Source organism: Petromyzon marinus, unplaced genomic scaffold (assembly GCF_048934315.1).
Source record: "Petromyzon marinus isolate PM22_M1 ecotype Great Lakes invasive population unplaced genomic scaffold, UKy_Petmar_22M1.pri1.0 PM_G_Scaffold_20, whole genome shotgun sequence".
NCBI lineage: Eukaryota > Metazoa > Chordata > Hyperoartia > Petromyzontiformes > Petromyzontidae > Petromyzon > Petromyzon marinus.
Genome location: NW_027422762.1, coordinates 558,286 through 572,761, shown reverse-complemented (window position 1 = coordinate 572,761; position 14,476 = coordinate 558,286).

Here is a 14,476-nt window from a genome sequence, read left to right as displayed (position 1 = left end):
AGAGACCCATAGACTCACCACACAGAGACCCATAGACTACTCACACAGAGACCCACAGACTACTCACACAAAGACCCATAGACTCACCACACAGAGACCCATAGACTCATCACACAGAGACCCACAGACTCCCCACACAGAGACCCATAGACTCATCACAGAGACCCATAGACTCATCACACAGACACCCATAGACTCACCACACAGAGACCCATAGACTCATCACACAGACACCCATAGACTACTCACACAGAGACCCATAGACTACTCACACAGAGACCCACAGACTCACACAGAGACCCATAGACTACTCACACAGAGACCCACAGACTACTCACACAGAGAAAATTAGACTCACACAGAGACCCATAGACTACTCACACAGAGACCCACAGACTACTCACACAGAGACCCATAGACTCATCACACAGAGACCCATAGACTCACCACACAGAGACCCATAGACTCACCACACAGAGACCCATAGACTCACCACACAGAGACCCATAGACTCACCACACAGAGACCCATAGACTACTCACACAGAGACCCACAGACTACTCACACAGAGACCCATAGACTCACCACACAGAGACCCATAGACTCACCACACAGAGACCCATAGACTACTCACACAGAGACCCACAGACTACTCACACAAAGACCCATAGACTCACCACACAGAGACCCACAGACTCATCACACAGAGACCCACAGACTCCCCACACAGAGACCCATAGACTCATCACACAGACACCCATAGACTCACCACACAGAGACCCATAGACTCCCCACACAGAGACCCATAGACTCACCACACAGAGACCCATAGACTCCCCACACAGAGACCCATAGACTCCCCACACAGAGACCCATAGACTCATCACACAGAGACCCATAGACTCACCACACAGAGACCCATAGACTCACCACACAGAGACCCATAGACTCACCACACAGAGACCCATAGACTCATCACACAGACACCCATAGACTACTCACACAGAGACCCATAGACTACTCACACAGAGACCCACAGACTCACACAGAGACCCATAGACTACTCACACAGAGACCCACAGACTACTCACACAGAGAAAATTAGACTCACACAGAGACCCATAGACTACTCACACAGAGACCCACAGACTACTCACACAGAAACCCATAGACTACTCACACAGAGACCCATAGACTACTCACACAGAGACCCATAGACTACTCACACAGAGACCCATAGACTCACCACACAGAGATCCACAGACTCACACAGAGACCCATAGACTACGCACACAGAGATCCACAGACTCACACAGAGACCCACTGACTCGCATAGAGACCCATTGACTCACACAGAGACCCATAGACTACTCACACAAAGATCCACAGACTCACACAGAGAAAATTAGACTCACACAGATACCCCTAGACTCACACAAAGACCCATAGACTACTCACACAAAGTCCCATAAACTCACACAGAGACCCATAGACTACTCACACAGAGATCCACAGACTCACACAGAGATCATTAGACTCACACAGAGAATATTAGACTCACACAGAGAAAATTAGACTCACACAGAGACCCATTGACTCGCATAGAGACCCATAGACTCACACAAAGACCCATAGACTACTCACACAGAGACCCATAGACTACTCACACAGAGACCCACAGACTACTCACACAGAGACCCATAGACTCACCACACAGAGACCCATAGACTCACCACACAGAGACCCATAGACTACTCACACAGAGACCCACAGACTACTCACACAAAGACCCATAGACTCACCACACAGAGACCCATAGACTCATCACACAGACACCCATAGACTACTCACACAGAGACCCATAGACTACTCACACAGAGACCCACAGACTCACACAGAGACCCATAGACTACTCACACAGAGACCCACAGACTACTCACACAGAGAAAATTAGACTCACACAGAGACCCATAGACTACTCACACAGAGACCCACAGACTACTCACACAGAGACCCATAGACTACTCACACAGAGACCCATAGACTACTCACACAGAGATCCACAGACTCGCACAGAGAAAAATTAGACTCACACAGAGACCCATTGACTCGCATAGAGACCCATAGACTCACACAAAGACCCAAAAACTACTCACACAGAGACCCATAGACTACTCACACAGAGATCCACAGACTCGCACAGAGAAAATTAGACTCACACAGAGACCCACTGACTCACACAGAGACCCATTGACTCACACAGATACCCATAGACTCACACAAAGACCCATAGACTAATGACACAAAGTCCCATAAACTCACACAGAGACCCATAGACTACTCACACAGAGACCCATAAACTCACACAGAGACCCATAGACTACTCACACAAAGACCCATAGACTCACCACACAGAGACCCACAGACTCATCACACAGAGACCCATAGACTCACCACACAGAGACCCATAGACTCACCACACAGAGACCCATGGACTTAACACACAGAGACCCATAGACTCATCACACAGAGACCCACAGACTCACCACACAGACACCCATAGACTCACCACACAGAGACCCATAGACTCATCACACAGAGACCCATAGACTCACCACACAGAGACCCATAGACTCACCACACAGAGACCCATAGACTCACCACACAGAGACCCATAGACTCATCACACAGAGACCCATAGACTACTCACACAGAGACCCACAGACTACTCACACAGAGACCCATAGACTCACCACACAGAGACCCACAGACTCCCCACACAGAGACCCATAGACTCATCACACAGAGACCCACAGACTACTCACACAAAGACCCATAGACTCACCACACAGAGACCCATAGACTCATCACACAGACACCCATAGACTACTCACACAGAGACCCATAGACTACTCACACAGAGACCCACAGACTCACACAGAGACCCATAGACTACTCACACAGAGACCCACAGACTACTCACACAGAGAAAATTAGACTCACACAGAGACCCATAGACTACTCACACAGAGACCCACAGACTACTCACACAGAGACCCATAGACTACTCACACAGAGACCCATAGACTACTCACACAGAGATCCACAGACTCGCACAGAGAAAAATTAGACTCACACAGAGACCCATTGACTCGCATAGAGACCCATAGACTCACACAAAGACCCAAAAACTACTCACACAGAGACCCATAGACTACTCACACAGAGATCCACAGACTCGCACAGAGAAAATTAGACTCACACAGAGACCCACTGACTCACACAGAGACCCATTGACTCACACAGATACCCATAGACTCACACAAAGACCCATAGACTAATGACACAAAGTCCCATAAACTCACACAGAGACCCATAGACTACTCACACAGAGACCCATAAACTCACACAGAGACCCATAGACTACTCACACAAAGACCCATAGACTCACCACACAGAGACCCACAGACTCATCACACAGAGACCCATAGACTCACCACACAGAGACCCATAGACTCACCACACAGAGACCCATGGACTTAACACACAGAGACCCATAGACTCATCACACAGAGACCCACAGACTCACCACACAGACACCCATAGACTCACCACACAGAGACCCATAGACTCATCACACAGAGACCCATAGACTCACCACACAGAGACCCATAGACTCACCACACAGAGACCCATAGACTCACCACACAGAGACCCATAGACTCACCACACAGAGACCCATAGACTACTCACACAGAGACCCACAGACTACTCACACAGAGACCCATAGACTCACCACACAGAGACCCATAGACTCACCACACAGAGACCCATAGACTACTCACACAGAGACCCACAGACTACTCACACAAAGACCCATAGACTCACCACACAGAGACCATAGACTCATCACACAGAGACCCACAGACTCCCCACACAGAGACCCATAGACTCATCACACAGACACCCATAGACTCACCACACAGAGACCCATAGACTCCCCACACAGAGACCCATAGACTCCCCACACAGAGACCCATAGACTCATCACACAGAGACCCATAGACTCACCACACAGAGACCCATAGACTCACCACACAGATACCCATAGACTCACCACACAGAGACCCATAGACTCATCACACAGACACCCATAGACTCACACAAAGACCCATAGACTACTCACACAAAGACCCATAAACTCACACAGAGACCCACTGACTCACACAGAGACCCACAGACTACTCACACAGAGAAAATTAGACTCACACAGAGACCCATAGACTACTCACACAGAGACCCACAGACTACTCACACAGAGACCCATAGACTACTCACACAGAGACCCATAGACTACTCACACAGAGACCCATAGACTACTCACACAGAGACCCATAGACTACGCACACAGAGACCCATAGACTCACCACACAGAGATCCACAGACTCACACAGAGACCCATAGACTACGCACACAGCGGCCAGAGACTCAAACAGACACCCACTAACTCGCATAGAGACCCATTGACTCACACAGAGACCCATAGACTACTCACACAAAGATCCACAGACTCACACAGAGAAAATTAGACTCACACAGATACCCGTAGACTCACACAAAGACCCATAGACTACTCACACAAAGTCCCATAAACTCACACAGAGACCCATAGACTACTCACACAGAGATCCACAGACTCACACAGAGATTATTAGACTCACACAGAGAAAATTAGACTCACACAGAGAAAATTAGACTCACACAGAGACCCATTGACTCGCATAGAGACCCATAGACTCACACAAAGACCCATAGACTACTCACACAGAGACCCATAGACTAATGACACAAAGTCCCATAAACTCACACAGAGACCCATAGACTACTCACACAGAGACCCACTGACTCACACAGAGACCCATTGACTCACACAGATACCCATAGACTCACACAAAGACCCATAGACTAATGACACAAAGTCCCATAAACTCACACAGAGACCCATAGACTACTCACACAGAGACCCATAAACTCACACAGAGACCCATAGACTACTCACACAAAGACCCATAGACTACTCACACAGAGACCCACTGACTCACACAAAGACCCATAGACTACTCACACAAAGTCCCAAAAACTCACACAGAGACCCATAGACTACTCACACAGAGATCCACAGACTCACACAGAGACCCATAGACTACTCACACAGAGACCCAGACTCACACAAAGACCCACAGACTCACACAGAGACCCACTGACTCACACAGAGACCCACTGACTCGCATAGAGACCCATAGACTCACACAAAGACCCATAGACTACTCACACAAAGACCCATAAACTCACACAGAGACCCACTGACTCACACAGAGACCCACAGACTACTCACACAGAGAAAATTAGACTCACACAGAGACCCATAGAGTACTCACACAGAGACCCACAGACTACTCACACAGAGACCCACAGACTACTCACACAGAGACCCATAGACTACTCACACAGAGACCCATAGACTACTCCCACAGAGACCCATAGACTACTCACACAGAGACCCATAGACTACGCACACAGAGACCCATAGACTCACCACACAGAGACCCACAGACTCACACAGAGACCCATAGACTACGCACACAGAGATCCACAGACTCACACAGAGACCCACTGACTCGCATAGAGACCCATTGACTCACACAGAGACCCATAGACTACTCACACAAAGATCCACAGACTCACACAGAGAAAATTAGACTCACACAGATACCCGTAGACTACTCACACAGAGACCCATTGACTCACACAAAGACCCATAGACTACTCACACAGAGACCCATAGACTACGCACACAGAGACCCATAGACTCACCACACAGAGACCCACAGACTCACACAGAGACCCATAGACTACGCACACAGAGATCCACAGACTCACACAGAGACCCACTGACTCGCATAGAGACCCATTGACTCACACAAAGACCCATAGACTACTCACACAAAGTCCCATAAACTCACACAGAGACCCATAGACTACTCACACAGAGACCCATTGACTCACACAAAGACCCATAGACTACTCACACAAAGACCCATAGACTACTCACACAAAGTCCCATAAACTCACACAGAGACCCATAGACTACTCACACAGAGACCCATAGACTACTCACACAAAGACCCATAGACTACTCACACAAAGACCCATAGACTACTCACACAGAGACCCACTGACTCACACAAAGACCCATAGACTACTCACACAAAGTCCCAAAAACTCACACAGAGACCCATAGACTACTCACACAGAGATCCACAGACTCACACAGAGACCCATAGACTACTCACACAGAGACCCAGACTCACACAAAGACCCACAGACTCACACAGAGACCCACTGACTCACACAGAGACCCACTGACTCGCATAGAGACCCATAGACTCACACAAAGACCCATAGACTACTCACACAAAGACCCATAAACTCACACAGAGACCCACTGACTCACACAGAGACCCACAGACTACTCACACAGAGAAAATTAGACTCACACAGAGACCCATAGAGTACTCACACAGAGACCCACAGACTACTCACACAGAGACCCACAGACTACTCACACAGAGACCCATAGACTACTCACACAGAGACCCATAGACTACTCCCACAGAGACCCATAGACTACTCACACAGAGACCCATAGACTACGCACACAGAGACCCATAGACTCACCACACAGAGACCCACAGACTCACACAGAGACCCATAGACTACGCACACAGAGATCCACAGACTCACACAGAGACCCACTGACTCGCATAGAGACCCATTGACTCACACAGAGACCCATAGACTACTCACACAAAGATCCACAGACTCACACAGAGAAAATTAGACTCACACAGATACCCGTAGACTACTCACACAGAGACCCATTGACTCACACAAAGACCCATAGACTACTCACACAGAGACCCATAGACTACGCACACAGAGACCCATAGACTCACCACACAGAGACCCACAGACTCACACAGAGACCCATAGACTACGCACACAGAGATCCACAGACTCACACAGAGACCCACTGACTCGCATAGAGACCCATTGACTCACACAAAGACCCATAGACTACTCACACAAAGTCCCATAAACTCACACAGAGACCCATAGACTACTCACACAGAGACCCATTGACTCACACAAAGACCCATAGACTACTCACACAAAGACCCATAGACTACTCACACAAAGTCCCATAAACTCACACAGAGACCCATAGACTACTCACACAGAGACCCATAGACTACTCACACAAAGACCCATAGACTACTCACACAAAGACCCATAGACTACTCACACAAAGACCCATAGACTACTCACACAAAGTCCCATAAACTCACACAGAGACCCATAGACTACTCACACAGAGACCCATAGACTACTCACACAGAGACCCATAGACTCACACAGAGACCCACAGACTCACATAGAGACCCAGTGACTCACACAGAGACCCGTAGAGTATCTTCTTTGGTTCTTTCGGTATTAAAGTCACCACCACCACGTAGAATGAGAATAATAAAATAATAAAATAAAACACAATAAAATTCTCACGACGTTTCTGCCACGACACAAGCGGCCTTCTTCAGGTGAAAGGAACAAACCTGTCGGGACGACAGAGCCACAATAATGACGGAGCTTCAATAATGAAGCCCTTAGCACAGACTGACGTTGTGACACGTGGTGCACGTGGTGTCTGTGTGTGTGTCTGTGTGTGTGTCTGTCTGTGTGTCTGTGTGTGTCTGTGTGTGTGTGTCTGTGCGTCTGTGTGTGTGTCTGTCTGTGTGTGTGTCTGTGTGTGTGTGTCTGTCTGTGTGTGTGTCTGTCTGTGTGTGTGTCTGTCTGTGTGTGTGTCTGTGTGTGTGTGTGTGTCTGTGTGTGTGTCTGTGTGTGTGTGTCTGTGTGTGTGTGTCTGTGTGTGTGTGTCTGTGTGTGTGTCTGTCTGTGTGTCTGTCTGTGTGTGTCTGTGTGTTTCTGTGTGTCTGTCTGTGTGTCTGTGTGTGTGTCTGTCTGTGTGTGTGTCTGTGTGTGTGTCTGTGTGTGTGTCTGTGTGTCTGTCTGTGTGTCTGTGTGTGTGTCTGTGTGTGTGTCTGTGTGTCTGTCTGTGTGTCTGTGTGTATGTGTCTGTCTGTGTGTCTGTGTGTGTGTCTGTGTGTGTGTCTGTGTGTCTGTGTATGTGTGTGTGTCTGTGTGTGTGTCTGTGTGTGTGTCTGTGTGTCTGTCTGTGTCTGTGTGTATGTGTCTGTCTGTGTGTGTGTCTGTGTGTGTGTGTCTGTGTGTGTGTCTGTGTGTGTGTCTGTGTGTCTGTCTGTGTGTCTGTGTGTGTGTCTGTGTGTGTGTCTGTGTGTCTGTCTGTGTGTCTGTGTGTATGTGTCTGTCTGTGTATGTGACTGTGTGTGTGTGTGACTGTGTGTGTACTGTGTGTGGGGAGCGATAGTGTAGCGGTTAGCGCTACGCTGCGCTATGAACCTGGCGACCCGGGTTCGATTCCCGCTCACGGCCAACACCAGTGACGATTATCTGAACCGGTCCCGGGCCTCCCCTAGGTCGACTCAGCCTCAAATGAGTACCTGGTGCGGTGTGTAAACATCGCGACTGGGGAGACAAAGGCGGTCGGGCGTGGTGCTGGCCACCCACCCCCTCGTGTACCGTTCCGGCCTTCATAGGTGCTCGCTAACAGCACTTGCCCCTACAGTCTGTTAAGGCTATATGGGGGATCTTTGTCTTTGTGTGTCTGTGTGTGTGTCTGTGTGTCTGTGTATGTGTCTGTGTGAAGAGCGGTGGAACAGCGGTCAGTGCGCGCGTGCAAATAATTAATTAATTATTAATTATTTGTCTATTCGGGGCGCCATTGGCTTGTTGACACAAGGGCTTAGTAGGAGTTTTTAATTAAATCTGAGCAGCCGTCAGTCAAACCATTACGTCATCCGTGCGGTTGAAGCGCGAGTGGGGGGATGACGTCATTGACCCTCCCCCCCCCCAAATGGCGGGTGGGGGGGAGGGCATCGGCCCCCACCTAATGGGGAGTGGCGAGTGGGGCATTAGCCCCCACTCACTCACCCATCCACTCACCCCCTCACTCACCCCCTCACCAACCCCCTCACTCACCCCTCACCAACCCCCCCCCACTCACTCACCCATCCACTCACTCACCCCCTCACTAAACCCCTCACTCACCCACCCCCTCACTCACTCACCCCCTCACCAACCCCCCTCACTCACTCACTCACCCCCTCACTCACCCCCTCACTCACCCCTTCACTCACTCACCCCTTCACCAACCCCCTCACCCCCTCACTCACCCCCTCACCAATCCCCTCACTCACTCACCCCCTCACCAACCCCCTTACTCACCCCCTCACTCACCCACCCCTCACTCACCCCCTCACCAATCCCCTCACTCACTCACCCCCTCACCAACCCCCTCACTCACCCCCTCACCAACCCCCTCACTCACTCACCCCCTCACTCACTCACCCCCTCACCAACCCCCTCACTCACCCCCTCACCAACCCCCTCAGTCACCCCCTCACTCACCCCCTCACTCACCCCCTCACCAATCCCCTCACTCACTCACCCCTCACCAACCCCCTCACCAACCCCCTCACTCACCCCCTCACCAACCCCCTCACTCACCCCCTCACTCACCCCCTCACTCACCCCTTCACCAATCCCCTCACTCACTCACCCCCTCACCAATCCCCTCACTCACTCACCCCCTCACCAACCCCCTTACTCACCCCCTCACTCACCCACCCCTCACTCACCCCCTCACTCACCCCCTCACCAATCCCCTCACTCACTCACCCCCTCACCAACCCCCTCACTCACCCCCTCACCAACCCCCTCAGTCACCCCCTCACTCACCCCCTCACTCACCCCCTCACCAATCCCCTCACTCACTCACCCCCTCACTCACCCCCTCACCAACCCCCTCACCAACCCCCTCACTCACCCCCTCACCTACCCCCTCACTCACCCCCCTCACCCCCTCACTCACCCCCTCACCAACCCCCTCACCAACCCCCTCACTCACCCCCTCACCTACCCCCTCACTCACCCCCTCACCCCCTCACGCACCCCCTCACCAACCCCCTCACTCACTCACCCCCTCACAAACCCCCTCACTCACTCACCCCCTCATCCCCTCACTCACCCCCTCACCAACCCCCTCACTCACTCACCCCCTCACTCACTCACCCCTCATCCCCTCACTCACCCCCTCACCAACCCCCTCACCCCCTCACCCTCCTCCCCCACCCTCACTCACCCCCTCACTCATCCCCTCACCAACCCCCTCACTCACCCCCTCACTCACCCCCTCACTCACCCCCTCACCCACCCCCTCACTCACCCCCTCACCAACCCCCTCACTCACCCCCTCACTCACTCACCCCCTCACTCACCCCCTCACTCACTCACCCCTTCACCAACCCCCTCACCCCCCACTCACCCCCTCACCAATCCCCTCACTCACTCACCCCCTCACCAACCCCCTTACTCACCCCCTCACTCACCCCCTCACTCACCCCCTCACCAATCCCCTCACTCACTCATCCCCTCACCAACCCCCTCACTCACCCCCTCACCAACCCCCTCATCACCCCCTCACCACTCACCCCCTCACTCACCCCCTCACCAACCCCCTCACTCACTCACCCCTTCACCAACCCCTCGCTCACCCCCCTCACTCACCCACTCACCAACCCCCTCACTCACCCCCTCACTCACCCCCTCACCAACCCCCTCACTCACTCACTCACCCCCCTCATCCTCACTCACCCCCTCATCCCCTCACTCACCCCCTCACCAACCCCCTCACTCACCCCCTCACCAACCCCCTCACTCACCTCCCCCTCACCCCCTCACTCATCCCCTCACCAACCCCCTCACTCACCCCCTCACTCACCCCCTCACTCACTCACCCCTTCACCAATCCCCTCACCCCCTCACTCACCCCCTCACCAATCCCCTCACTCACTCACCCCCTCACCAACCCCCTTACTCACCCCCTCACTCACCCACCCCTCACTCACCCCTCACTCACCCCCTCACCAATCCCCTCACTCACTCACCCCCTCACCAACCCCCTAACTCACCCCCTCACCAACCCCCTCAGTCACCCCCTCACTCACCCCCTCACTCACCCCCTCACCAATCCCCTCACTCACTCACCCCCTCACCAACCCCCTCACCAACCCCCTCACTCACCCCCTCACCAACCCCCTCACTCACCCCCTCACTCACCCCCTCACTCACCCCTTCACCAATCCCCTCACTCACTCACCCCCTCACAAACCCCCTCACTCACCCCCTCATCCCCTCACTCACCCCCTCACCAACCCCCTCACTCACTCACCCCCTCACTCACCCCCTCACCAATCCCCTCACTCACTCACCCCCTCACCAACCCCCTCACCAACCCCCTCACTCACCCCATCACCAACCCCCTCACTCACCCCTCACTCACCCCCTCACCAACCCCCTCACTCACCCCCTCACTCACCCCCTCACCAACCCCCTCACTCACTCACCCCCTCATCCCCTCACTCACCCCCTCACCAACCCCCTCACTCACTCACCCCCTCACCAACCCCCACACTCACCTACCCCCTCACCCCCTCCCTCATCCCCTCACCAACGCCCTCACTCACCCCCTCACTCACCCCTCACCACCCCCTCACTCACCCCCTCACCAACCCCCCTCACCCCCTCACCAACCCCTCACTCACTCACCCCCTCCTCCTCCCACCCTCACCAACTTCCCTCACTCACCCCCTCACCAACCCCCTCGATCACCTCACTCACCCCCTCACTCACCCCCTCACCAACCCCCTCACTCACTCACCCTTCACCAACCCCCTCACTCACCCCCTCACTCACCCCCTACCAACCCCCTCACTCACCCTTCACTCACCCACTCACCAACCCCTCACTCACTCACCCCTAATCCCTCACTCACCCCCTCACCAACCCCTCCTCCTCTTCCCTCACCAACCCCTCCACTCACCTACCCTCACCCCCTCACTCATCCCCTCACCAACCCCCTCACTCACCCCCTCTCCTCACCCCTTCACCAATCCCCTCACCCCCTCACTCACCCCCTCACCATCCTCCTCCTCCTCCCTCCTTCCAACCCCCCTTACTCACCCCCTCCTCACCACCCTCACTCACCCCCTCCATCTGCATACCCCCTCACCAAATCCCTCTCTCTCTCACTCACCCTCACCAACCCTAACTCACCCCTCACCAACCCCCTCAGTCACCCCCTCCTCACCCCCTCACTCACCCCCTCACTCACTCCACCCCCTCACCAACCCCTCACTCCTTGCCCCTGCCAGAAAACCCTGCTCACCCTACTCACCCTCACTCCCCTTCACCAATCCCTCACTCACTCACCCCTCACAAACCCTCTCTCTCTCTGCCCCCTCACCAATCCCCTCACTCACTCACCTCTGGCCCCCTCCACCAGCACCAACTCTAACGGCCTCTTCTCTTTGGCTTCTGTCTGTCTTCTTGTCTGTCTATACACCTCTTTATTTGTCTGTGTGCATCTTTATTTATGTCTTCTTATGTTCATGTCTCTCTCTTGTGTTATAAATAGCACATGTCTTCCCATCTTGCCCTGTCAGCATACTGGCCTCCTCCTTCCTCCTCTCTCTACCCTACAACCTCCTCCCCTCAGCCCTCAGTCCTCCCCCTCACTCCTCCCCTCACTCACCCCCTCACCAACCCCCTCACTCACTCACCCCCTCATCCCCTCACTCACCCCCTCACCAACCCCCTCCTCCACTCACCCCCTCACCAGCCTCTCACCTACCCCCTCACCCTCATGTCCTACCAACCTCCTCCCCTCCTCTTCTGCCACTATCATCTTCTCAGCCTCTCTCTAATTCCTCATCATCTTCTTCAGCCCCATCTTCTCTTGTGGTCTTGCTCCTCCCCATCATCTTCTCTGAGGTCCTCCTGCTCCTCTTTATCTTGGCCTCTCTTGTGCATGTCTTCCCCATCTTCTGCCCCATCATCTTGCCATCATCTTGCCTCATCTGCCATTAGCCAGTCCCTCCTGCTCCTCCTCCTTCTTCTGCTCCTGCTCCCCCTCTCCTTCTCTCCTCCTTCCTCTCCTTCCCCTCCTCCTCCTCATAGCCCCTCAACCATCACCCCCTCGCTCCTCCCCTCACCGGCAGCCTCCTCCTCCCCTCCTTAGCCCCTCAGTCACCTCCTCCACCCCCTCACTCACCCTCACCAGTCTCATGTCACCTCACCAACCTCACCAACCCCCTCACTCACCCCCTCACCAACCCCTCCCTCACCCCTCCCACTCACCCCCTCACTCACCCCTTCACCAATCCCCTCACTCTCCCACCCTCTGTCCCCTCCTCCCATCACCCCTCACAACCCCCTTACTCACCCCCTCACTCACCCACCCCTCCTCACCCTCACTCACCCCCTCACCAATCCCCTCACTCACTCACCCCCTCACCAACCCTCACTCACCCCCTCACCAACCCCTCAGTCACCCCCCTCCTCCCCTCCTCACCCTGCAATCCCCTCACTCACTCACCCTCACGAACCCCCTCACCAACCCTCACTCACCCCCTCACCTACCCCCTCACTCACCCCCTCACCAATCCCCTCACTCACTCACCCCCTCACCAACCCCCTCACTCACCCCCTCACCTACCCCCTCACTCACCCCTCACCCCCTCCTCACCCCTCACCAACCCCCTCACCAACCCCTCACTCACCCCCTCACCTACCCCCTCAGTCACCCTCACTCACCCCCTCACTCACCCCCTCACCAATCCTCACTCACTCACCCCCTCACCAACCCTCACCAACCCTCACTCACCCCCTCCTGGCCCCCCTCACTCACACCCCTCACCCACCCCCTCACTCACCCTCACCAATCCCCTCACTCACTCACCCCTCATAACCCCCTCCTCCTCCCCTCCCTGCCTACTCACCCCTCACCCTCACTACCCTCACCAACCCCCTCACCAACCCCTCCACTCACCCCCTCACCAACCCCTCAGTCACCCTCCCTCACCCCCTCACTCCACTCACTCACTCCCTCACTCACTCACCCCCTCACCAACCCCCTCACCCCCTCACTCACTCACCCCCTCACTCACCCCCTCACCAACCCCCTCACTCACCCCCTCACTCACCCCCTCACTCACTCACCCCCTCACTCACCCCCTCACTCACTCACCCCCTCACTCACCCCCTCACCAACCCCCTCACTCACCCCCTCACTCACCCCCTCACTCACTCACCCCCTCACTCACCCCCTCACTCACTCACCCCTCACTCACCCCCTCACTCACTCAGCCACCCACTCACCGTCGTGGTGTGTTTATACACGAAACAATGTCCTCTTGTGGAGTGCAGGAGGTCCGACGTT